Source organism: Triturus cristatus, chromosome 2_2 (genome assembly GCF_964204655.1).
Source record: "Triturus cristatus chromosome 2_2, aTriCri1.1, whole genome shotgun sequence".
NCBI classification, from domain to species: domain Eukaryota; kingdom Metazoa; phylum Chordata; class Amphibia; order Caudata; family Salamandridae; genus Triturus; species Triturus cristatus.
The window spans coordinates 534521503-534547099 of NC_140582.1; the positions used below are offsets into that span (position 1 = coordinate 534521503).

The 25597-nt window shown below is 46.2% G+C and overlaps 1 long non-coding RNA gene across 2 annotated transcripts in view; it reads right to left on the reverse strand.

The window, feature by feature from the left end:
* The window catches only part of LOC146862464 (uncharacterized), a 135463-nt gene that overhangs the window by 14427 nt on the left and 95439 nt on the right, over positions 1 to 25597 (reverse strand). The window contains exons 1-2 of one of the 2 annotated variants that reach the window (XR_014978456.1): positions 14725 to 14841; positions 11222 to 11375 (exon numbers count right to left, since the gene is read on the reverse strand). The exons of the other annotated variant lie outside the window; for it this stretch is intronic. This is a non-coding gene — a long non-coding RNA (uncharacterized LOC146862464). Of the gene's footprint in view, positions 1 to 11221; positions 11376 to 14724; positions 14842 to 25597 lie in introns of those variants that run through there. 2 annotated transcript variants of the gene reach the window in all.

Genomic DNA, 25597 nt, shown 5'->3' on the forward strand with positions numbered 1-25597 from the left:
CCGATTCCGGTGCCTCCACAAGACAGGCGGGTCCCTCCCATATGCACCGGTGAAGGTCTGCAAAATCTTCCTTGTGTGCTGCATGCTGCACAACATGGCAGTGGAGAAAGTTGTGCCACTCATCCTGGATCCGGATGAGCAGGAACATCCACCCATGGAGGATGAAGGCCTTGGTCACGAGGCAAGTGAGGAGGAGGAGGAGGAGGACATCCGGAGTCAGCTCATACGCAACTTCTTCTCATAATGGTGATTCCCTGGGTCTGAGTGTGCACGCTTGGAGCCTTGTATGGCATGTGTTGCAATGTGTGTGTCCAGCTGACTGTTTGCTAAGTGACTTAGAGGTGTGTTCTGATGTGTCACTCGAGTGATGATGTCATTCCACCCATTTTAGCTGACACACTCAATTTTCAACTAGTATGGTGTCAACCTTCTTCATGTAGAGTACATGACCATGCATGCGGATGACTATCTTTTTCCTGACTTCTTGTGTGTCTGTCATCCCCAGGTAGTTGCGCATGCTGTCTGCTCGTGGCATTGTTGCGCTCCTGCTATTCCTCATGAGTATTGCAATGTGTGCTGAATCAGCGTTACATGCACGGACATGGTGAAAAGTCTCCTTTGGGTAAGGATTGCAGCAAGGCATTTTGGGTGTGGTAGTTGTTTGTAATGTGTGGGCACTGCTCCTGTGCAGGTTTTGTTACTATGCATACATGTCGACTCACCATGGGGCACATGACATGTAGCATGACTCACATGAATTGATAGTCACACTTCGTGAGAGTCATCTGTAATGGGATTATGGATTGTGATGAAGGCATCAATGTGTGTAAAACTTCCCTCTGAAACATACGGGATGCTACGGGTGGACATAGTGAGGGACATCCCCATAAGAGGCTCAATGGGAAATTGCAGCCTCTCCGTGTGCAGCAGGGGGTGTTTGGCTCACTCCCTTCACTTGTGTGCCAGTTCAATGGATTTACAGCATCTGTGGTGCGAAGGGGGTGTCCAGTGTAGGTCCCACATGTTCATCCAAAAGACCTGTGTGTCTGTTCATATTGATGCATTTCCATAGGTGTGAGCCTGAGTAATAAAGGTGTTCCTCACCCTCCAAGGTGCCTCATCTCTGTCAATGCAGGTCTCTTGCCACTGTGCATGCGGCATCTCTGGCATAGTTGTCAAAGATTGTGCATATGAGTCTATGTGTAGATTAGCAACATGTATGCTGTTCTTTATGTATTTGATTCTCTATTGTGCATGAAGCCCATGGCTGTGTATGTGTTTTGGCATGTTGGTCCCCACAACGGGCCGTCAACACCTGCTGAGGGTGTGTTTCCTGTGCGCAGCTCGGCCTTCAGTTTCCTGATCCGATGTCAGTCATCTTTGGTGATTGTGCATCCATTGTCTCTGGGTGTGCTATGGAAAACCGGACACTCCTTCCTTTACATACACCTGTTGCAGTTGTCCTTTCTGACATCCTTGTCTTTGTGTGTAACTTGTGGCATAGTTTCCAGGACATGACGCCTGCTGTTGCAGCCCCTGCAGCAAGGGCACACGAAATTTCCGGATTTGGCAACACACACACATCAAAGATGCTCCTCCCTTCCTCCCTCAACCCATTCATTTGGCTGTCATCAGCTTGTCTGTGCCACAGTTGCGGCCACGCGGTGCCAAAGGCTGGACTTGTACAGGACTGAGGTCAACATCTGAGGATTGCCCCCTTACAGCTGGGTCAACTGCTTGTGTCCCACCCGCAAGAGCCCTGCACAAGCACCCAGTGTCCACGCACACAAGATGGTGTGCATCATGGATTGCTTGCTCACATTTGCCATGCTAATCACCAGCATCTGTGCCTCAGCCTGCAACACCCTCTGCATTATGCACATGATCCCCAGATAGATCCACTCCAAGGAAAGACAGACCATCCCCCAGGTCCACGACCACATCCGTGTCAAATACTGCCCTGCCCTCTACGGAGCAGGCACATGCAAACTCCCGGGAAACTTGTCCACATCCAGGGTGCATCTGCACACCTCAGCTTCAACATCCGGCGCACCAGCCACATCACCGTCCAGCAGAGATAGCTGCAATGAATCACTGTCTGCTGCAGGATGACCTTCACACTACACACCCACACTCAGGAGGCAGGCCACAACCCCGAACCCAAATAAACCTTGTACCACTGTCATCCGAGACCCCGTTGGGCCATCTCCATGCATCCAACCTTGCCCTGGACACCATTATTCACATCCACCTTACTCCAGCATGCAGGACATAGTCCTCCCACCTGGCCACACATACCTGGGACTTCCTCCCCGGGAACCTCCACATGAGCCATGACCTCTGCGCCTTAATGATACTCTTCCAAATAGGTCTGTCCGCACAGTATTGCAAGCCCCCCCTCAGCAGCTTGAGGACATCACAGGTGAGTATTGTGCTCCATGTCTGCATTGAATGATACATTGTGACCCATGTATGTCGTGTACCAGACTCAGATCCCAGGGTATGGATGGGTGGAGTTAGTTCAACACTCAGGCATAGTTTGACATTTACACACACATATGTTGTAGACTAATGCAAAATGACTGCAACATCTCATGAAAAAATTAAGATTTTAATTTACGGTGGGGTTTGTGTTTTGGTAGATAAACTAAGGTGCTCTACTGGGTGCATAGAATCCAAAGTTCACAGGGGGAGATGGGATCCTTTGCTTTGGAAATCATCAGAGACAAGACAACAGTGTTGGTCATCATTGGTCAGACTGTGACCAGCAAGTCCATGTGGCAGAGAATGTCATTGGATGAGGTGCTGCTGTTGCGCCAGACTCTCACGGTCTTTTCTGTGGACGACCCACCTTCCTGGGGGGACCCTCAGATGCAGGCCTTGACGATGCTTGTGATGCTCCGTCGGATGAATCCTCCTCCTCCTCCTCCCTCACTGTGGCTGGTGGTGGTCTTCGCCTGGTGGCACAGGGAGGGTTGCCCATGTTGTCGGCGATCCAACGGAGTGAACGGCTCATGTCCGTTTGCACCGCCAGGAGCTCAGCCAGTCTTGCCTCCATCCGTCCTTGGTGTTGTTGTTGACTGGCATGTTGCTCTGCCTGCAGGTTTTTCATCTCGTCGAGGGTCCCCTTCATCTCTGTGAGGCTCGCCACTACCTGGCTTATGCCCCTGGTGTCACGCCGGTATGTGTCCAGGATGTGGCGTATGTGTGACATACCGGTTCCCTCAGCTGGCTGGTCAGGTTCGCGCCTCCGCCTGCCTCCACTCCCTCCACCCCTGCCCACACGAGCCTGGCCTGCCGTTGTGGGCACATCGGGTCTACGGGACCCCTGAGGGATGGCATTTGCGGGGTTGTCTGCCTCCTCCTGGGTGCCCGGAGAACCTTGTCCCTCCTGGTCAGACTGGCTCTGTTGTTCAGTGCGAGCACGGTTCCTGGGTATCTCCTGGGATGTGGCAGGAATGGGGGTGGGGGTTGGCACAGATGTACCTGACGCAGGTGCTGCAGGGGCTTGGGCACCAGAGGGGCCAGGTTGGTCGGGGTCATCCACGGAGTGGTGAGAGTCGTCGCTGCCGGTGGGATCATCTTCACGCTGAGCCTGGGAATGTGATTGTTCCCCCCTATTGTTGGGGGGGTCCATGACGTTGCCCTGTGTGTGAGAGAGAGACAATGTTAATGCTGTTTCATGCCACATCCATGTTTCATACATATTCAAGTTGTCACAGTTCCTCCAGGTAGTTGGATGTGCCTAGCATTCCTCTCAATGTACACTTGGGGATGGGTATGTTGCGGGGGACAGATTGACATGTTCTCCTGAGTGTTTGACCAGTAGAATTTTGGCTAGGATGCTTATTTGGCTATGGATTGGTCTTGTTGTGTCACATGTCCATTGTGAGAGTGGGTAAATCCGTTGCCTGCCCTGGGGGTGTGTGCTTGTGTAAGGGGGGGGTTTGACCGGGCCTGCTGTTGGGTGTAGTGTGATTTGTCATTGGGTCGCCCAGGTGATGTGTCTGTCCCCTCATGGTGCATGCTGGCCTGACAGTGAGTGTGAGTTCCTGTGCTAGATATCTGAGCTTGTGGAGTTGGTGTTTGAGTGTACAGTGGTCACAGGAGGGCCTTGTGCTGCATACAGCAGGGCCAAGTGTCAGCTACCTTGTCAGTACTTTGCCAGTCCCTGTGCATTGGGCATGGTGCATGGGTATGTACCTAGGCCATATGGGCTGAGGGCATTGGTGTCTGCTTCTGAATTGCACAATGTGTTGTGTGAGCCCCACCCTCCCAGCATCCCGGACATCCAGTCTTCGGTTTGTGGTTGGTGTGGCCTGGGACATGGCATTGCCTTTATTTGTGAATGGGGCATGGAGACGTTAGTGGCATGAGCATGGTTTTTGAGTGTGGTTGTGTGCGGTGAGGGCTTGGGGGAAGTTGCGTGCATTTGGTGTATTTGTGGTGTGGATGCCATTCCCCCCATGTTACGTGAGTTGTTTGTGTACTCACCAGGCTCTGCAACTCCTTCGACTCCGTGTACTCCCACCGGCGGAAGCAGGGCCATCACCTTCTCCTCCCAGGGATGGTAATGTACCGGTCTGCGGGGCAGCCCACCTCCAGTGATGTTACTCTGGGCGTATTCCTCGTTCATTTTCCTCTTGACTGCTCTCCGCAGATCGTACCACCTGGCTTGGAATTCATGCCTGGTCCTTCGGATGGGCGCAACAGCATTCACCTTATCGACGATCCTCTGCCACAGGCTAGTTTTTTGGGCTATGCTGGCCTGTCTGACCAATGTTCCAAACAGCTGTGGCTCGACTCTGATGACTTCCCTTGTGAACTTTGGATTCTTGTCTGTGGGCATGGTGTGGGGTGTGGGTGTGGATGGTTGTGGGTGTGTGGATGTGAATGTGACAGTGTGTGTGTGAATGTGAAGAGGGGGTGTTTGTGAAGGAGGTTGTATGAAGGTGTGTAAGTTAAGGTGTAGTTAAGGTGTAAGTAAGGTGCAGTTGTTTGTCTGTGGGGTCTGGCAGCAGTGGGTCTGTTGCATAGGCTCATGGGTTGTGTGTGTGGGCCCTTTTTATTGGTCCATTTGTGGGTGTGGCTGGGTTTGAAATTTTGGTGGGTGTGTTATAAGAGGTGGTTGTGATTTTGGGCCTTTGTTTGGATGTGCCAGGTCAGTCATTGAGATGTATTTTGTCATGTAGACGTGTTTTGTGGTATTGTGCGAGTCGAATTGACCCTCCTTGTGCTGTTTTACAGTGTCCTGGTTCTGTACGAGTCTTTTTCGCGTAGGTGAGGTCCGTACATACGCGATGCTGGGTGAGGGTGCTGGGGTACGGTGTTGTGGTGTGGCGCGTACAGGTGTGGGGCTGGGGTACGTGCCTGGGTTATGTGCATACAGGTGCGGGGCTGGGGTACGGGCCTGGGGTGCGGCGTGTACATGCACAGGACTGGGGTACGGGCCTGGGGTGTGGTGCGTACAGGTACGGGGCTGGGGCACGGGCCTGGGGTGTGGTGCGTACAGGTACGGGGCTGGGGTACGGGCCTGGGGTGCGGTGCGTACAGGCACTACGGGCCTGGGGTATGGTGCGTACAGGTACGGGGCTGGGGTACGGCCCAGGGGGGCAGCACGTACAGGCACTACGGGCCTGGGGTATGGTGCGTACAGGTACGGGGCTGGGGCACGCGCCTGGGGTGCAGCGCGTACAGGTGCGGGGCTGGGGTACGGGCCTGGGGTACGGTGCGTACAGGCACTACGGGCCTGGGGTACGATGCGTACAGGTACGGGGCTGGGGTACGGGCCTGGGGTGCGGCATGTACAGGCACTACCGGCCTGGGGTACGGTGCGTACAGGTACGGGGCTGGGGTACGTGCCTGGGGTGCGGCGCGTACAGGTGTGGGGCTGGGGTACGGGCCTGGGGTACGGTGCGTACAGGTACGGGCAAGGGTACGGGCCTGGAGTGCGGCGCATACAGGCACTACGGGCCTGGGGTACGGCGCGTACAGGTGCGGGGCTGGGGTATGGGCCTGTGGTACGGTGCGTACAGGTACAGGGCTGGGGTACGGGCCTGGGGTGCGGCGTGTACAGGCACTACGGGACTGGGGTAAGGTGCGTACAGGTACAGGGCTGGGGTACGGGCCTGGGGTGCAGCGCGTACAGGCACTATGGGCTAGGGGTACGGTGCATACAGGTATGGGGCTGGGGTACAGTGCGGACGGGGGGTACGGTGCTGACATGCGGGGGTACGGTGCTGACATATACGTGGGAAGGGGGCTGTACGACTCGTATCCGGGCACAAGTTTACCCGTGTACATGTGTGCTACTGCGTTCGCTCCGTACGGGGCCTTTTACATGCGGTTGTGTATTCGGACGGGCGGTACGGATCATACTTGCGCGCTCGGACTTCTATTTTACGATTTGCACGTAAAAATGTCCGGCTCCCTCTCGTACACTTTTCCCGACGCTATTCGGACGTAAAAATATCCGGCTCCCTCTTGTAACCTTTTCCCGACGCTATTCGTATGTATTTTTCACGGACGAATCGTACTTCGCCGTTTGTACTGTGCTTGTACGATTCGTACGTGAAAATATACGGATAGGAGTCGTACGCAAATTTATTTTACCGGATCGGAATCGGCACCTTAGTGTGGAAAAACATCACTCAGACTCTGCTGTTGTCATGGGTGTAGTAATTTAGCAAACAAAGAGATGTATGAGGGGGTCCTAGGGATAAATTTAAAGACCTGCACAGTATAAATCCCCAAATCAAATACAATACTCAAAAGGTATACTATCGGTCTAGAATGCAGGGATCAGAACAAATACTGGTGGAGCAAGAAAAAGAGAGAAGATCCGAGGTAGCTAAGGCAGGTATGTGGAAGCCTCCACGGAGGTTAAAGTTCCCATCACCCACCGGAGGTGGTTCATCATCATTTGGGAACTAGGGACATTCCCTAGAGTACCAACCACTATGAGGATTGTGATGGTACCCTGGTTATCCCAGGCAACCGAGCCAAATTGTTACCAACGGTAGGGTGATGATTGCATTCTTGTCATACCGTTGGTAACAATTTGGCACGGTTGCCTGGGATAACCAGGGTACCATCACAATCCTCATAGTGGTTGGTACTCTAGGGAATGTCCCTAGTTCCCAAATGATGATGAACCACCTCCGGTGGGTGATGGGAACTTTAACCTCAGTGGAGGTTTCCACATACCTGCCTTAGCTACCTCGGATCTTCTCTCTTTTTCTTGCTCCACCAGTATTTGTTCTGATCCCTGCATTCTAGACCGATAGTATACCTTTTGAGTATGGGTGTAGTAATGACAACTCTTAAAAGCTTTATGGTCTCAGAAAAGACTTCTCTAATTTGTTTTCACACAAAAAGCTAAATAAAGCCATGGCACCACCAGTAGTCTGACGGAAGTCACGTCTTCCATACAGGACTGAAAGTTCTGTACGCAATATGGCTTTGTCCAACATAGAATAGGCTTCTATCGTTTCTGCGAGTGCCTCAGCTGGGAAAGATTTATCATGCCTTTCAAAAAGGTCACTTTGCAATAGTGTTGCACTTACAAGATGCTTTGTGAATGCAAAGCGCTCTCTGGCATGGACCACAATAATGCCACAGACTTCTTTTGCTTCCTGGGTCAAAGTATTTATTTCCAGTCTCCGGTTTACAAATGTACATTCTTGTGGCAGTGTAGAATCCAAACTGTCAATGGATTCTCGTACTTTGGTGATGCTTGTCACAATGTTTGCAGTAGCTTTCTGGACAGACACAGTGTCAATGTCTCGCTTTTTCAATTGTTTATATAAAATGTTTACCTGGGGCATTATATGGTGAAAAAGAAACAGAAAGAATACAAACTCTCTATCTTCTAATGTTCTACTAAATCCCTTAGCTTCGCATATAGTATTTGATTCAAAATCACCACTGTTTGCAATGGTTGACATGCATTCAAGAAGATCGTCTCTGTATTCATAAATTATGATTATTGCTCGAATATTGAAGTTCCAGCGAGTTGCAGACCCTCTTGGAAGTCTTCTTAAAACTATTTGTTCAAGAATATCAATCCTTTTCGGGGAACGTGCAGAAAATGCCGTTATACCACCAACCTCTGAAAAGAAAATGTTAACTCTACATATTTTGGTGGAAGCCTGTTCCATAATTAGGTTACGTTGGTGGCATAGCAATGAATATAATGTGCATTTGAGTAAACATCTCTGATTTTCTTTTGCACCCCACCAGTTGCACCATGCATGACGCTGGCACCATCATAGCTTTGAGCAATTAGTTTTCCTTTAGCACATTGCTCAGGGAAAACAATGTTTAATTCATTAAGAATGGCTGAGGCAATTGTTTCTGCAGATGAGTCTTTAAAGATGTGTGAAACAATAAAATCTTTTAGCTACCTTGCAATTTCCATCAATGTAGCGGAATACCCGAACTGATTGTGTCTTAGTAGAGACATCAGTTGTATCGTCAGTTTGGATAGCTACATAATCAGTGCTTCTTAACTGCAGTGTAATATATTCTCTTATTACTTCCAGCATACAGTCCAGCAATTCATTCTGAATAGTTTTAGAAGTGCCTCTAAACACTGTGGCTGTTTTTAAATGTGTTTCCATAGCACTGTCAATGCTGGAGACATAATCAACAAGGCCACTGAACACGCCAGGATTTAGAGACTCTTCAGTTTCATAATGGCCTCGTAATGCCACTTCAAAGGCACCATAAAAATGGATACAGTCAATCAATTATGATCAAATGTATTGGTTTTTATCCACTTCTGCATTATGTTTTCTTACTCCCACAAGGTATGCTTTGTTCAATTTCTGTACAATGTCCAATTTTCCAAAAAGAGATCATTTCAACATATTTGTCAAATGGGATTTACAGGAATCATGTTGTTTTTATTTTTTCAGCCAGATGCTTTATGTCAGTCACTCCTGTTTTTGTCCAGGTAACTTCCCTTCCAAAAAGTAAGCAAGGGAAACAGAATAAAGCATTTTTAGAAGCGCTACCAATAAGCCACTCTATCCTATCATACCATGTCCTGCTAAACCGACGTGTATAACCCTTTTCCCTATCTTTTACAGACTGCTCAATTTTAATTTCAGGTTGATCAGCTCCCAATGTTTTCACTAGCAGTTTATCTGCATGTGTCAAGCCCAAAAAGGGGTTTATGAGTAAACTGACAACTGTGTTCATTGGGCCCGATTCACAGAATTAACTTAAGACAAAATCCTAAACTTACTACTTTTGGTATTCACAGAATGCACTTACTACTTTTGGTATTCACAGAATGGATTTACGACTACTAACTTTACATCCGCACTCGGGCCGGAAATTCCGGCCCGGAAGCTCCGCCTCTGGGCCGGAGGCGGAGCTTCCGGGCCGGAGGTGGGGCTTCCGGGCCGAAGGCGGAGCTTCCGGGCCGGAGGTGGGGATTCCGGCCAGTGGCAGAGATTTAGCCATGGCCAAAATCTCCACCTCCGGGCCGGAAGCTCCGCCTCTGGCCCGGAAGCCCCGCATCCGGCCCGGAAGCTCCGCCTCCGGGCCGGTATTTCCAGCCCGAGTACGGACGTAAAGTTAGTAGTCGTAAATCCATTCTGTGAATACCAAAAGTAGTAAGTGCATTCTGTGAATACCAAAAGTAGTAAGTGCATTCTGTGAATACCAAAAGTAGTAAGTTTAGGATTTTGTCTTAAGTTAATTCTGTGAATCGGGCCCATTGTGTCCAGCAATAGATCAGACTGGAAATAGATAACCTAACCTGTTTTTAAATATTCCCTAGGTTGAAGACACAACAACTATATTACGCAAAATACTGAATACACTAATATGAATTGTCATGCACACAATAGTAACAGCAATTAGTCATCCATCCTCATTCTGACAGGAATGCAACTGCAGCAGCATGTACAGCTGTCCCCCAAGCGGTATAGCCTTGTAACTAGTTCAGAATTCCTCCTGGGATCCTGTTAATAATTAAAATATGATGTAAGCTTTGAGGCTAGGTGCCATTGCAGGTGCAACACCAGTGGCGATTGAAAAGCTTTAGCATGTCAATTCAGTGATCTGTCTAGAATTTAAAGGGTATATTCCAATTATGGGGTCCTTGAATTACTATTATAAGGATCACTATATGTTAGGTGTAAACCTAAAACAAAGTACTTATACATTTGGACTTGACTTTAGATGGCAAATAATACAAAACGTGTTGAAACTTTTCGTAAAAAGCCTAAGACTTGCATTGAGCAATACCCTTTAAAAGAGTTGTAGGCAGATCTCTGATATAGCCAGTAGCCGTCTGTACCAAGCAGAGCAAAATAAATGTATATTTTTCCAATCAAGAGTTTAACTTTGCAGTTAGACTATTTCCAAATTCAAAAAATATTTGGATGGAGCTATTCTACACACAAGACAGACTATAATTACATCCTATAGACAGTGCTAGTCATATCAGTGATCCTATTACTAAATGGACAGGAGTCACACTGTCACAACACATTAGATAGATTTTATATATCCTACTCACTATACATACTCTGTGTGCATTCAAAATATGGTGCGGATAAAAGTAGACTGAAAAACAGTGGTGTGAAAAATATTGTTGACTGAAAAAATAGAATGAAAATAAGTAGGGGCTTTCATGCATTATACAGGAAACATAAGTGTACTGGTAGCAGGGGTAAGGGGCATCCTCCCAAAGTAGACAGGAGCATTTAAAATGAGGTGAGGTAAAGGGTCAGGAGACGAGCAATGCATTTTAAATATTCAGGTAAAGTTAGCGTTAATGGATAATTACGTGATTTTAGGGTAGCACTAAGGACTAGTAGAGGGCTATTATGAATGAGGGTAGCATAAAGAGCAGGACATTTTTTAAGCATCAAGAAACAATAAAATGTATGGGCAGTTTGGGGTTTAATATCTTTAGGGACGGTAAGCATTAAGGGATAGTAACTGATTATTAAGCTACAGTTAGATAAATGAAAGAGAGCATACAATAATAAAAGATTTAAAAATCAACATTTTTGGAATTTTCATAGTTAATCATGAAAAACACAAAACTATCCCCTTGAAATTTTTACTCGCCACAACCTCATATTCTCTGCACTGTTCTGCTAGGATAAACCAACAGGCCTCCACACCTAAAGACCACACAGTTGGCACCCATATACAGCTGAATGTGGACCTTTGCGGTAAATAGAGAAGCATGTCCTACCTTCTGGCCTGAGGTCAAGGACCAGGAAGCTGAGATGCAATCAAGGTCTGTCGCAGCAGGGCTGGAGCCACCACGTGTCTTCGTTTGATATCTCGCAGCACTGATCTTGAATGTGATTATATTACGATCAGTCTTAACTCCAATTTCTCATGGGCTAAAAGAATTAAAACAAGAATTATTACCAACAATTACTGCACTGTATTCATGTAATGTTTTTAGCAAATGTGCTACCTGTACAATACTGTTTTACAGAAAACAAATAAACACAAACATTTAAGATAATAAATTCAGGTGGTTTTAATGGAATGTGCATGAGTGCAAGTTAGATCCTGGGTCTCTGCAAGCATTGTGATTTGTGTAATTTTGTGAAGAGTTGCTGGTTTCTGCAAAGAAGTGCATACATGTTTAAACATGAATATATGTGAACAAATGTGTGTGTATGTTTTAGTATGTGTGCATTGCAGTGAGTGCCTGTGGCACTGTGCAGGAACTCTAGAATCCTGTTGGTGTAGTGAGAAGAGTTACAGGAACACTTCATGTGACTCTACTGTGGCTCAACCCCAGCCCTGCCTGCCTCTGTACCTCTTAACAACATTGGCTCCATGTGTGAGGCCTGCCAACACAGCAGTATGGGGCCATAGACCTGACTGTGCTCCTTCGGCCATGCCAGAACCCAACTCAACTTCCTGCCCCATGGACCCAGTGTGCGAGACCGCAGACAGCCAGAGCTGCGACTCCAAGCCCCAGGTACTCTTTCGAGGGCCCACTGCCTGACTTCAACCCCCACTGCATTGAAGACCTTTTTAGAGGCGGAGGTGGCTGGTAGACTCATTTGAGGATTACTATGACTCCCTCAAAGGGAGCACCTGCATCTTTCTTGAGCACTGTGATGCCCCAGGAGAATGAGCAATTAACTTTACTACTGGCATAACTCTTGATAAACTGACTAGACTGCTGTCCTTTAGGCTTAGCTTTAATTAGATAAAGATGCCCGCTTTTTCTACAACTGGTGTGGAGTTTTTTGTGGTGTCTTTCACTGTGTTACTTTACTATGTGTTGCACTAATACTTTACACATTGCCTCTTTGATAAGTCTACCTGCTCTGTGCCAAGCTACCAGACGATGAGCAGAGGTAATCTTACATGTGTATCTGAATTAACCTGACTAGAATGGTGGGCTATTGCTGGCTTAATAGTATACCCTAGCCAACCAAAATCCTCATTTGTAAGAGGGACACATTCAGCAGCGCCTGCAGGTTGTCTGCTTTCATTCCAAGCAGCAACATGCAAAGGGGGTGGGGGAGCTTATTAGATTCCGTCAGGCCGAATTTAAAGGGCCATCAGGCATCCTTTTGTTCCAGGGAGGTATCTGGAGCTTCGCACCCAGATGCAAATGCCTCGACCGAGGCGAAGCAGCTGCCCTCATCCTCCTGGACCTCTCAGCCTCCTTCAACACCGTTTCCCACCAAACCCTATGCACAAGACTCTACGACGCCGGCATCCACGACAAAGCCCTGGATAGATCCACTCCTTCCCCTCCGGCAGAACGCAGCAGGTCAGACTCCCACCTTTCCTCTCGGACCCTACACCAACCAATTGCGGAGTCCCCCAGGGGTCCTCCCTCAGCCCCATGCTCTTCAACGTTCCCATGGCTCCGCTCGCCCCCATCATCAGAACCCACGGACTCAACATTGTTTCATACGCAGACGACACCCAACTCATTCTCTCGCTATCCAGCGAACCCAATGCAGCCAAACACAACTTTCAAGACAGTATGGAAGCGGTTGCAAAATGGATGAAAAGCAGCTGCTTACAACTCAACACTGACAAAACAGAAGTACTCATCATGGGCCCACACCCCGACGCCTGGAACGACACCTGGTGGCCCCCGTCCTCAGAAGCGCCCCCACCCCACGGACCATGCACGCAACCTTGGTATCATCCTGGACTCCGAGCTCCACCCTCCTACGTCAGACCTTCAAATGGATCCCCCTCGAGCACTGAAAGACCATCACTCACGCCCTCGTCACCAGCAGGCTCGACTACGGCAAGGCACTCTACGCCGGAATAAACAAAAACCTTACCCGCAAGCTATAAAACATCCAGAATGCCGCCGCAAGATTGGTCCTCAACCTGCCAAGACACTGCCATATCTCCCAGCACCTGCGCACACTCCACTGTCTCCCCATCGAGGCTAGAATCACCTTCAAGATTCTCACCCACGCACACAAAGACCACCACAACACCGGACCAGCATACCTTACCTGAACAGCCGACTCAAATTTCACGCACCCAAAAGGACCCTATGATGAGCCCAGCTCTCCTATGCCGATGTCCCCCATGCCAGAAAGACCAGATCGGGAAGCCGCTCCTTCTCCTTCCTCGCGGCCAGAGCCTGGAATGCCTTACCGCTCCCCCTCAGACAGACAACATCACTCTCATCTTCATAAGAAACCTCATAATTTGGCTCTTCGACAGACCCCCTCCTTGATGGACTGGAACCTGCACCTCCCCTCCTCCCCAGTGCCTTGAGACCCTTACGGGTGAGTAGTTGCGCTTAACAAACACATGATACCTCAACAACCACCAGACATCTCCACTCCGCCCAACTGGCCCAGGCCACCATCCCATGTGTCAGCAAGACCACTGCTGGAGAAAGATCCTTCTCCATACTCCTGGAACCCCCTGCCTCTCCACCTCAGGCAATCACCATTACATCCACAATTCAGGAAGGACCTCAAGACCTGGCTCTTCGACTGAACCGCAGATCCCCTCACCCGCTCCCCTCACCTCCACACTGCTTGAAACCCCTATGGGTGAGGAGTTGCGCTTTATAAAAATACTGATTTATTGAATGCAATGAAGGGGAAAGAAAAGCTCAAAGCTTATCACTTCAAGAGAGGCTTGTTCAGTCCCTATATATAAGAGATATTCATGAACTATAATAATACCATATAAGCTGGTTTGTTAAAGTATTTACACAGATAATTTCAATACCACTATTTTGTTTGTATTTCTTTTTATAGTGCTACTCATCCATATGTAGGGTGTCCAAGCGCTTTAGATCACATGCACACATATATTGACAATAAATCAAGAGTGTGTAAATGAATGTACAGGTTGTGTTACATAAGTGAGTGAGGGATACAAGGTGTAAGAGTTGCATGTTGTTTATAGCTCACTGTGCTATATTAGAAGGATTACAATTTATGAATTGTCGATACCAAACTATCTCTGTGTTAGAAGCAGTGACTCACTTATCTAGCTACATAAAGTAAAAATATTGTCATCTGCATATTACATGATCTGTTTTGCATCAGACATATTAGAGTGCATTTTAAAAAGACTTGCAAGGGCTAATTTTTTTTAATGCACTCATGAGGCATTATACTAGACCTGCTAAACCAACGGGGCAATATGCTAAAATAATTCAAAAGCAGCATATTTAAACAATGCAAACATTGCACAAAAATTTTTAAGTACAATTTATTATTTCACACTTACCTTATCAGGCAGCTGCTTCTGTCTTAGTCAGCTGTTTGATGGCCTCGATGCTGGTTGCTGTGTGTTTTGTGCTTCTCCTGACGTCTCAGGACCTGCTCCTGCCACCTTCAATTCAGAGCTGCTACTGGTTCAGAGGAGCTGAAAGTGAAAGCTCTACTCTATGCAGCATGCAGCATGTGACTCCTCCTCACAGGGTCATGAGTTAAGTCTCATGACTCTGTGGTATAAGGAAATGTGTGTGTGTGGATTTTTTTTTAAATCAGAGTCAGTAAAGTTATTACAATAATGCTGGAAATCATTATTATAATAACGAGTAAAAAAACCCTACCTTTCCCAACTTGTCATAGAGATGGGTGGGATAAGTTATGCTTGACCCCACCCCATCCAGTAATGACTAGTGAAAGGGAGAGGTGAGGCAGGGCAGTGTGGTAGAGTAATGCAGCCTCGGGCTTATACAGTACCCATCCGAGGCTGGTCTGGAATTTTAACGCTGCCTGGCATCATTAGTGGGCAGGCCCTAACAGGGCTCTCAACATAACTACCAGGCTGACACCATGTCCGCCCGGTAGAGCTAATGTTTAATTTTGTGACACAAATGTATACAAGAGCAAAAGGTATCAAGGAAATAATACGGAAAGCATAAATGAAGAGAGAGCACATTTAATTACCCCTTCAAGGATATCTAATATTCATTGTGAATACATCAAAAATCAATTTCAAATACACACAGAAAAAGGCACTTATTCAAAGAGAAACACAATGACATATATCACAAAAAATCATGTACATATCAATGAGCAAAGGACATAGTACAAATGACAATAGCCCAAAGCAAATTATTCACACCAGTGTCCCCCTCTTAATTGCAGGCGAACCACTGAGATGTAGTCAAAAAAGGAAACACTAAAAAAGGCTAAGTGGCCCAGTTTTGGGTGTCCCCACGAAAATCTAAGAATCACTAAAATTCTAGTGACTCCTCCATCCAATGTCGACGTGACAGAGAAATTAGTTACATGAAGTTATCCTAAACGATTGGTACAAGGGGCACTTAAAAGAGCTTGGTATACCCCCCGGGAAAATCTACTTACACCAAAAAGCAAACTAGAATCTGAACAATTGGTCTGTGTACTTACGTTCAATCCTAAAGCAAATAAAGTAAAACAGATCATTTTAAGGAACCTGAGGTTATTGGACCACTTGAACACTCCTAAGCCCTTATTTGACTTTCGACGAGGTAGAAATGTGAGGAACCATCTGGTTAAAGCTATTCGTCAGAAACCCACCCCAACAGACGTGAGAGGTCTGTTGGGGTTACCAAGAGTTATAGGGCACTGTAAGTGCAATAACTGTGCTGTCTTTACCTATACCAAAGATTCAAAAGTGGTGGTGATTCATAAAAAACAGCATAAACAATTGTGTTTCTCAAATTGTAACACTAAAAATGTGGTGTATTGTGTGACTTGCCCGTGTGAAAAAACTTACCTCGGACAAACGACACAAGCTGCCAAAATGCGGATCATACAGCAAAAATCTCAGATTCGATGTAAGACCATAGGGGCTCCTATGGTCCAGCACTTTATTGAAAAGGGACATGGAGAAAATGATTTGGAATGGTCTATTCTGGCGGTGGTTAAGGCACCTACCAAAACAACTTTACAGAGTAAACTAAATAACCTAGAAGCGCGTTTGATAGAAAGATATCAGACATCAAGTATGGGCTTAAATGATCGAGATGAGGTTTGGGCTCTGATTGAGAATTAACCTGCAACATCCTATATACATAGGTAGATGGGAAGGAGTAGCCCCCTGATTTTCATTTGGAAGGGGGGTTTCAGAATTTTGATGTATAGCATTCCTCTTGTGTTCAATGTGTACAGTGTATGCTTTTTATGTCATCTGTATAGGGTTCTTCTCTTTTTTTCATCATTTTCTTTCATTGTTGTATATATGTAGATATTGTATATAATTGTTTGGTTAGGAGTAGGATGTTGCTCTCGTCCTTCGATCTGGAGCCCCTCAGTGTGGTTTGGTGACTGCCCAGTATATCAGATTTATTTTATTTTTAGTGAGCGGTGTAGTTTAAGTCGGTCTTATTTTATTTCATTTTACTGTGTCTTTGGTGACCCTCGTTCTGTTGGGACGGTTTGTTGCGTGATATATACTTTATCCTTATTATGATAGCCTGGGGATTTATACGACTTGTTTCGGTATGTGCCTACCTACAGTCCCCTCTCCATGTTAATGTTGTTGGAGGGGTTGACTGGTACATGCTGGGATCCATATTGCCAGGTGCGACTCGCGTTGCCCTGTTGTACCTATATATTTCCCTTTATTTAATTGGGACATTGATGACTCCTGCTTTGTTTGGGACGGTGCGGCGCCGAATATATATTTATTATTTTTTTATTATTATTTTTTCATCGGATGGTTTGTTAAATTAGATGATTTGCTAGAGTGGTTACCGTGCCCCAGTCCCCTTTCTATCTTATTGCTGTCGGAGGGCAGGACTGGCGAACGTTGGGACCTTTATTTCCGGGTTTGAGGCTCGCCGCTCTGTGGTATATACTAACCCGAGCGACTAAGGAGCTGGTGTGGAGTGAGGTTTTGACTTTTGGACAGACCCGACGTTCATGGAGTAAGTGGATCGCCGTATGCACTCTCCCTTAGTCTTGTCACTTTGTGTTGGGATTATTACAGCAACGGATCCGTTTGCATAACGGGCATCATTAGTATTTCAATTGTGTTTGCACCATAGGAGTAAAGCGTGGAACCCAGTGTGTGGATCCTTTTTGAAGTTGAGAGTTTCAGCTAGCAGGCATTCATAATGTTGAAGAGGTAAAACCGTCGCCTGCACTTTGGTGGTGGTTTGATTCACTGTAGGACTTGGGTCCTGATTACGATGGTTGTTCTATACTACTATTATTCAATTAATTGTGATGGTTTGTGATGGTTTGTATTTATTTACTGTAGGCAGTGTATTATGTCTGCTGTCCACTCTGCAGCGTGAGAGAATTAGCACCCAACGATTGAGGGAATATGTAAGTGGTTCTGGAGGGATTTTTTCGTTTTGTGTTTTATTTTGTGAGATGGAATAAGGAATTTGGTGGGTTAGTTGTGGTTGATTTGATAGTCTGGTATTATTGTTTATGAAATTGTGGGCACTTGTTGGCAATAGGTCTATAGTGAGTCGAGTTGTTCTCATTTTATCTAATTTTCACTAATCCTTATAGATTGTCACTTTGTGGTGTTTCATGGTAATAGGGCTGTTTATTAATTGGTTCACTTTGGTGTGGTTCTGTTGTGGACTTCTGTGTGGCACGTGCTGGGCAGTCACCATTCATATCTGTTGTTTGCCACTCTGTATCCTGGATGAGAGTAATTTGTCCTGTTTTTATTGTAGTTCTGTATAACCCCTGTCCTGAAGAGGCCATAAGGAATAAGGGCTGAAACGTGGTCACGTCGACAGACATTGGATGGAGGAGTCACTAGAATTTTAGTGATTCTTAGATTTTCGTGGGGACACCCAAAACTGGGCCACTTAGCCTTTTTTAGTTTTTGTTCATTGATATGTACATGATTTTTTGTGATATATGTTGTTGTGTTTCTCTTTCAATAAGAGCCTTTTTCTGTCTGTATTTGAATTTGAATTTTGATGTATTCACAATGAATATTAGATATCCTTGAAGGGGTAATTAAATGTGCTCTCTTCATTTATGCTTTCCGTATTATTTCCTTGATACCTTTTGCTCTTGTATACATTTATTTCCTTATACCCAGGTATCATAGGGTTAATTGGGTATACCCCTGTTGTTTATGACTAATTTTGTGACACATGCACAAAGCGCTTGTGTCACAAACTGCCTTAATCTGTGCCTGCCCTGCCTGGCCTGCCTGACGCAATGACGCTGGATTCTGACTCCGAGCGTCGCAGGCAGGCAGCAGGACTCGTAAGTCGGCACTCAGGCTGGGCACTGCAGTCCCGCGCGGCGCGCGTGCACAGTTCCGCTTTCAATTTAAAATGATAAGTAACATTGCTGTTGCTTATCATTTTAAATCCAAATGGTGTGCGCTACAGTGGGTACGCGGCCGGGCGAGCAGTGGCGGTCAGGAAAGGGAGGGCACCGCCCGCCCGCCCAGTGCAGAAAACCACCGCTGTTTGCAGATAGAAGAGTATTTAATACGTCAACCACTGCTGTGGCTGGTAAAACTGGGGGGGGGGGGTTACCTCACAGTAAGTTTTTAATGACGACAATGAGCGACGCCATGGCAATAGCTAATGAGCATAGTAATTGCAGGAAATATGTGACTTACCACTGTCCGTACCTGCTGCCGATTCTCCCCCTGCAAGGACTGAGCCTCCGCTGTCTCCTCCTACAGTGGCACTGGAGCCGCCATCACCGATGTTCTGTGTGGCTAGAATATAAAACATTACATATAGTTTTCTTTAGGTTCCCAGATACACAATCCAAAATACAACAGCAGTGCAGCACTACAGCTCTGTTGTGTAGTTCCTATAAAACTATACAGGATCTGCACATTCGGAAAGCATACACTGTATGATTGGTGTCAGACTGATTCTGAACACCCCCACCGTGTATGTTGGCCTCTTGTATCAGCTAGCTCACAGTGCCACTAGTCTCTCCTCTTACCCAGGAGAGAATAGTTCTTGGCAACCATCGAACATGACAACCCTGATCCCTCAGGATCGTGGAAACAATGTACTACTTTTCGCTCAGTCACTCGTGCTTATTTAGTCTGTCTTAGAGAGATACACAGAATAAACAGGCTGGGTGTTTTCAATAAGTATTTATTGAACAGCTGTTATTCTGGTGTAAAACAGATGAGCTGCAACAACCGTTAGACAGTAAAAGATATAAATGATTAACAGTACTATAAAAGTAAATGGATGGTAAAGTTCTACGATCTTGCAGTAAGCATGACTACATTCAAAAAATACATGATAATTAAAAGATGCGTACTCTTACTATGCTTCCCTAACTAGATGTACCTAAGTGTACCTAGCATCTGTGTAGCAGTCTTAAGCCAAGAATCCCTCTAGGATAAAGTCAACCCCATTAGCTGAAGTGAGAGACTGTGGGACCCTGTCCTCGTCTCGAGTTGGACTCCCCGCAAGGCATGTTTTTAGACCACTGTGAGCTGGACTATCTGCATGAAGGAACCTCAGCTTCTCTGGTCAGTGTGTCGGCCAGGAAGTTGGTCTCCTCCGCCGGTCTTAGCAAGATGTGTTGTTTATATACCCATAGGTCTCCCCAGGGGTCCTACCTCGCTGTATTACTGTGTTGTACTTAGGATGACGTTAGGCATGAACTTTATACATAGATATTTTACAGGAGATGGTAGTCCTGCTTTTCTGAATACAGCGTTGTATCTAGGTAAAAGGTCAGTCCCTGTAATCCTTTATAAATGTAATGTAGGGAAGAATATAGGTAAAGGGTCACAATTTTACCTGGGCCTATATCAGGGTACCTATATGGAATAGAACAGCTCAGTTAGAACGCATCTTTCCAAATATCACTCTGGGCAAGCCAGGCATGGAATAATGCTCAATGAAAAATCTATGGGGTTGGATGGCAAATGCAATGTGAGTAGGACCTCATACTTGTTTCCAGACTTGCTGCACTGTCATTGGAAAACTGGTGGTGTACTGTAACAATAAATGAATGGGTCTGCAGCATACTACACTGAGGGGGTGTTCCATGATTACCATGGCCACTGTCTCATGAACTGAACTGTGTTAGAACTAGGCATAAGCAGGAAAAAGAAAGCCTTCCGAACAAACACACATGGGGATTTTTTAAATTTCAAACACTAGCTTACTTGGGCCTGCTGTCTGAATCTTCACGAATAATGATAGATAGCACCAACATTGCAATAGACAAAATACCCAGAGATTCTACAGTCCATTCTACCCTAAGAAGTCCACAGCAATCATAAAAGGACTTACTGGGATCTGCAGAGCCCTCTGCCGAGGTGCTGGTGGTCGGCGCCAGCTGACAAGGTTACCCCGGACCCTCCGAATCATTCCACGTCTTCCCCTTGGGTGCTGATAAAAGAAATAAAGAAGATAAATAAAACTAGATTAGTGATTCTGATAATAATCGCCACAAAATGTTTTATGAAAAGCAAATGCAGTCGCTAAAACAGATCACCTATAGAACTACTTGTTTCTTTAGACTCGAGTCTATTGACTGTTGTTAAATCCATATACCAAATCTCCTTAACAAAAACTACATATTGCAGTTAATGATCTTTGATTTTATTCTATACCCATTTCTCAACACCCTTGATGAGCCAATTCACTCTCTTTTCTTTACATTGTACAGACGTCTGCATACTTCACATCATGGCTGTAAATTCAATTAAATAAATAACCTTGAACTGTATGAGCTACATAAACAAAGTCACAGAGAGAATACACTACTCAGCAATTCACTATAGTGATAGAAGAAACAGTCTGCAATGGCTTCTTTATTAATCAGCCAAAGCGAGCGCCTTGTGAATGCGATTAGGTAGCGGCACCTGCCTAGCTGAAACTAGAAACTGGATCCCACAATAATAATATACCAGAGTAAACTCTACTAAACACATAACTTACCTCTGAGTGTGAGCAGCATGCTATTCAGATTTTGTTTTAGCATAGTAGAACACAAACACAACAAATAATTAACACTCACCGAGTCCTGGAATCTTGAACCCTAGCAGGTCGAGCAGGTCCTGTTCCCTGTCGAGAATGTCGGCCCAGCGGTGCCTCATCTGCTGGGCGGTGCGCTGAGCATAACTATGCAAACGCACGCACCGGTGCACTGTCCCCCAGCGCATGGAGTAGCCGCTACTGGGCCTGGGCGCCATCCCTCTGCCATGGGTCTGTGTGTGGAAATCAAATAAACTAAGGAAAGGAAGGGAAAGTAAGGGAGAAAGAAATAAGGAAAGAAGTAGGGGCAATATTAAGTCAAAAAGGCAAAAATGTAAGCAAAAACGTAAAATACACAATCACGAAGACGTACACTATTGTAAAAAGTAAAAATTAGGGGTAGAAAAGTAATAAAGGAGGAGGATGACAAAGATTAACAACAGATAAAAAAAATTAGCCCAGCACCATAGCAGAGAAAAGAATACAAGATGGCCACGCACATGTGGACCACGTGGTGCTGTTCGCAAGTGATTTAGAACACGATCACACTTCATGACCATGTAGCACCGTTCCCGTGTGATTTTGGAGCAGACGGATGTACTCTGCGTTGCCAAAGTGAACGGGCCTGCCGGCAAACTCCACTCAAACGCAGAACTCCATGTAGCGCGGCTGAGGTTTTTTATGACTCTGGGGAATTCCGCGTAGTGGGACTCCGCGAACTCTGCGCACCCCTAATGACTAGACCAACACATGCGCTGAAAACACACAGCAATGTGTGCTGTCCGGGCTATGTTGATGTGTATTCTAGTTTGGCTTTGAATAATGCTAACCTCTGTAAATTCTTTCCCCCATTCAGTTATAATAAAAAAATAATGCATTGTACTGTGTGTCAGCCTTTATAAATTACAATAGGGCTTTAGGCATTGGCAAGGTTTCTAGCCGAGAAAAGAATGTGGTACAGGAGATGCGCAGTTTGTTGTCGCATTCGACCGCTTCTAGGTGCTGTGCCCTTTCTCTGTTGTGGTTCAGTAAAGTTAGTGTCTGAAAGCTGGCTGGGTCGTGGGGCGAGTGGTCATGTCTGTTCAGAGCACAGAGCCGGTCTGGGGTATGGGACAGGGCAGGGAGAATTGGGTCAATCTCAGGGCTCGGTTCTGAGGCTGGACTCGCTGTCTTCAGGTTCTTCTGGTGATTCTGTGAGTTCCAAAGTAAGGTGTTCTGTGTGTAGGTCAACGAACCTGCCTCTGGCTTTCCACAGCTGCTGTCCTGACTTGTCTCGGAGGGTCACAGATTAACACTGAAGGCACCGAGCCCTTTCCAGAACACGCTCCTCCTCCATGTGTAACTTCTTCTCAACACAAAGGAACGCTTCCAAACAAATTAAATACTTTTAAGAAGGTTTATTTTGCTAAATCTTTTTTTTGCATTTTTACTATTACTAGCATTATTATTATTATTATTTTAGTTTTTAACCAAGAAAAGAAAAGAATTGCATGTACCATTGCAATACAATGCCAGCAATAAAATCGAACTACAGTTCATTTGTTTTGTAAATCATAATTTTGTTCATCATAATTAGTGATACATGGTGGATTGCAGCGTAAAAGAAGCACAGAGTGAATATTTCTGCAGTCTTCTCAATGCCGTGAAGCCATGGTGGGGTCGAGGTGGCGAGGGGTTGCAGGACCTCAGTGCTTCTGTTCCCTTTTCGACTAGTTTGAAACCTTTTTTTATCGGAATTGTCCATGAATTTCTGGGGGGCTTTAGTTGTCCAATATGATGGTTAATATGCCTCTGCATTCGACTTTTCAGTTAAATCAGTGTTAGAAAAGCAGACGTATTCTCTGACTTGTGGCCTGCAGTAAGTGACCAGCAGTGTAACCTGCATTTACAAAGTCAGGAGTCAGAGGCCGTGGTCAGAGTCATGCACAGAGACTGGGTTCAGTTTGAGGTGGGTGTAATAATAACCTCTTCAGACGATAGCATCAGTATAGGTGTATACATTACATTGTGCCTCGGAGATATGATTCATTTTCAGTGGAATAATATAACTGCTAAGAACAACAATTACAGCTGACATGTTCAACACCTTAAGTAGAGCTGTTTTCTTAACACATAGGGGCCGATTCCGATTCCGGGCGTAAAACGTACCGACCGTCACGGGCTGGGTACAGAGACTGACCGACACGGACCGGCGCCATACGACAGCACAGTAAATTGTGACTAGCAAACAACAGACCCCTTTGCGTCCGACGCGTACACCAATGTCGAAAATCAGCAGAATTTCAGTGTGACAGACTCGGCTTACCCCGCGCGAGCCACTGGCAGCGTCCGACATGGTCAGACGAACGTCTCTATCATGCACAACAAAAGCAAAGAAAATAACACAAAAAAAGCACCAAAAAAGCAATGACAAAGCCAATATTTATTTTTAAAAAAAGGAACAAAGACACACCCACAACTCCACCTATATAAAGGCAAGAAATCCCTACCATGATCCTTTGCAAACTACAGGCATAGGACAGCAGACAACACCACCACACTGCAGAGACACACCATAACTCACACAACACACAACTACACCATTTGCACCACTCAAAAATGAAATCACATATTCACTGACAAACTCACACCCACCACACTCACTTACACCCTCACACACATATCAATCCCCACAACCATCCAGCACCATGCCCCCCAAGAAGAATACAAAGTTCACAGATAGTGAGTTGGAAGTCATGATTGACAAAATACTCAGGGTAGAGCTACAGTTGTTTAGGACATTGGTTCAACAGACCCCCATGTCACAGAAAACCAAGATGTGGGAGAGGATTGTCGACAAGATCAACGCAAAAGCACCTTGTCTGCGCACAAAGGACGATATACAGAACAGGTACTATGATGTGTGCAGGAGGGTTAAGACGCTCATCGACAGGGAACACATCTTGAGCAGGCAGACTGGCGGTGGTTCTCCTGCCAAACCAATGCACTTCAGGTCCTGGGAGGAGAAGGTGCGGGCCATCCTACCACCGGCGAGCATCCATGGATTAACAGGAATACCAGAGCCTGGTGAGTACACAACCAATATAATCAATTGTGTGTGGCAATACATATATAACACTATCAAGGGGACTTGGAAACCAATTACTGCCAGCAAACTAAGTCAAAGCTACGGAAAGGCAAGAATCCTGTGACGTGCATGCCAGTTACACAAACACAATACCTGCCATCCCACAGTAATATGGAACTAGGTCATAACATGTACAAATCTAACGACAAATACTGCAAGGCATTACCATAAATCACCAACAAACACTGTCATCCATTTTGCCACCACTGTCACACCACCTCACAGGAAAGCTGAGTCAAAATGAAGGAAGGTTGGGCTGCTGGGAATGTGCATGTAGCAGAAAGCATGATGGGAGTTGCAGTCACAGCCAACAGTCCCCCACCCACATGTCCCAGCAAGCACACACTGAACCATGCTCACCTCACAGGGAGTGCAAAAGTACTGCCAAGATGGCTGACACTAGGCCCTGCTGTGGGGAACACAAGGCCCTGCTGGGACTTGGGCTCAAACAAACAACAGGACACCAATGCCTGACAGCCTGAAAGGTAACTTCTACTCTCTGCAATGGAAGCATGCTGCATGGTGGGATATCTGGACTGCGGGAGGAGGACTGCCATCTCTGACTACATCTACCAGCAGGCACTTGCACACACACCCCCCTTAAAACAAACTCCACACAACCCACCTGGTATAATGCATTCCCTCAGAATCCATTTAAAAATCCCACAAAGGTTTACCACACTGGGTTCTGCTGTGTGAAGCACATGGGATTGTTGGGACTTGTGTGCAAACAAACACCAGGACACCACTGCCTGTCAACTTGTCAGCACAGGCACACCAACACATAGGGAAAAAGAATCACAGGAAGGAAGGTCAGGTATTGTGGGAAGGTGGGTGTAGCCAAAAGCATGATGGGAGTTGCAATTACAGCCAACAGTCCCCCACCCACATGTCCCAGCAAGCTCACACTGAACCATGCTCACCTCACAGGGAGTGCAAAAGTACTGCCAAGATGGCTGACACTGGGCCCTGCTGTGGGGAGCACAAGTCTCTCCTGGGACTTGGGCTCAAACAAACAACAGAACACCAATGTCTGACAGCCTGAAAGGTAACTTCTACTCTCTGCAATGGAAGCATGCTGCATGGTGGGATAT